We start from the raw sequence: 2,511 nt of genomic DNA, 5'->3' as shown, positions 1-2,511 counted from the left end.
ATTTTTAGCCCAATGCTCCATGACCCTTGTCATCACAATGATCCATGCCCTTGTCATCACAAAGCTCCATGCACTTGTCAGAACAATGCTCCCTGATCCTTGTCATCACAATGCTCCAAACCATTGTCACCACAATGCTCCATTACCTTTGTCATCAGAATCCTCCATGACACTTGGCATCACAATGCTCCATGCCATTGTCATCACAATGCTCCATGACCCCGGTCATCACAATGCTCCGTGACTACAGTCATCACAATGCTTCATAATGTTTGTCATCACAACAATCCATGCCCGCATCATCACAAGGTTCTGTGACCTTTGTAACCACAATGCTCCATGAACTTTTCATCACAATGCTCCGTGACTCTTGTCATCACAATGCTCCATGCCTTTGTCAGAACAATGCTCCATGACGCTTGTCATCAAATTGTGCCATGCGCTTTTCACCACAATGATCCACAACCTTGTCATCACTATGCTCCATAAACCTTGTAATCACAATGCTCCATGCACTTCTCATCCAAATACTCTCTCACATGAGATATCACAATGTTCCATCACTAGTCATCACAATCCTCCCTCACCCCTGTTATCACAATGTTCCATGACCCCTGTCATCACAATGCTACATCCCCTTATCAGCACAATGTTCCATGACCCCTGACATCACAATGTTCCATAACCCCTGTCATCAAAATGCTCCATGACCCTTTTCATCCCAAAGCTCCATGACCCCTGGCATCACAATGTTCTATAACCCCTGGCATCAAAATGTTCCATTACACTTTTCATCAAATTGCTGCATGACCCTGTCATCAAAATGCTCCCTGACCTTCTCATCACAATGCACCACACACTTGTCATCAAAATGCTCCATGACCTTTGTCATCACAAAGCTCCGTGACCCTTGGCATCACAGTGCTCCATGTCATTGTCATCAAAATGCTCCATGAACCCTCTCATCACATTGCTCCATGTCCTTGTCATCACAAAGCTCCATGACACTTGTCATCACAATGCTCGATGCCATTCTCATCACAATGCTCCATGACCTTGTCATTACAATCCTCCATGACCCATGTATCACAGTGTACCGTGCCCTTGTCATGACAAACCGCCATGCCCACTCTCATCACAGTAATCCATGAAACATTTCAGATCAATGCTCAATGCCCTTCTCATCACAATGCTCCGTTACCTCTGTCGTAACAATGCTCCATGACACCTGCCATCATAATATTCCACGGCCTTGTCATCACAAGGCTCCATGACCCTTGTCATCACAATGCTCCAAGATCCATGTAATCACAATGCTCCATGCCCTTGTCATCACAAAGCTCCATGACGCATGTCATCAGAATGTTCCATGGTCTTCTCCTCACAATGCTCCATGCCCTTGTCATCACAATGCTCGAAGACTCCAGTAATCACAATGTTCCATTCCCTTTTTCATCAGAATGCTCCATTAGATTTATCATCACATGTCTCCATGGTCATCTCCTCACAATGCTCCAAGACCTTGTCATCACCATGCTCCGTTCCCTTGTCATCACAATGCTCCATGACCCCTGTCATCACAATACTCCATGAACATTTTCAGCCCAATTCTCTATGACCTTCTCATCACAATGCTCCATGACCAATATCATCACAATGCTCCATGACCACTGTCATCACAACACTCCATGACACCTGACAACACAATGATCTGGGACTCTTGTCATCACAATGCTCCAAGACCCCTGTAATCACAATGCTCCATGACCACTGTCATCACAATACTCCATGAACATTTTCAGCCCAATGCTCCATGACCATTGTCATCACAATGATCCATGCCCTTGTGATCCCAATATTCCATGACACTTGTATTCACAAGGCTCTGTGACCCTTGTCACCACAGTGCTCCATGACACCTGTCATCACAATGCTCCATTCCTTTGTCAGCAAAATGCTACATGGCCTTGTCATTACAATGCGCTAGGCACTTGTCATCACAATACTCCATTACTATTGTCATCACAATTTCCCATGAACCTTGGGATCACATTGCTTCATGCCCTTGTCATCACAATGCTCCATGCTCCTTGAAATCAAAATGATCCATGACCTCTGTCATCACAATGCTCCAAACCCTTGTGATCACAATGTTCCATAACTCTTGTCCTCACAACGCTCCATGATGCCTGTCATCACAATACTCCATGCCCTTTTCATCACAATGTTCCATGACCTTTGTCATCACAATTCTCAATACACTTGTCATCACAATGCTCCCTGACACTTGTCGTCAGCATGCTCCTTGAAACCTGTCACCAAAAGGCTACACGCCTTTTTCATCACAAAGCCCCATGCCGTTTTCATGCCAATGCTCCATGCCATTGTCATCAAAATATTTCACAAGCTTGTCATCAGAAAGCTCCATGACCCTTGTCATCACAATGCTCCATGCACTTGTCAGAACAATGCTCCCTGACCCTTGTCATCACAATGCTCCAAGCCATTGTC

Source organism: Mesoplodon densirostris, unplaced genomic scaffold (assembly GCF_025265405.1).
Source record: "Mesoplodon densirostris isolate mMesDen1 unplaced genomic scaffold, mMesDen1 primary haplotype scaffold_35, whole genome shotgun sequence".
In the NCBI taxonomy this organism is placed as follows: Eukaryota; Metazoa; Chordata; class Mammalia; order Artiodactyla; family Ziphiidae; genus Mesoplodon; species Mesoplodon densirostris.
This window is presented reverse-complemented; position numbering follows the sequence as displayed.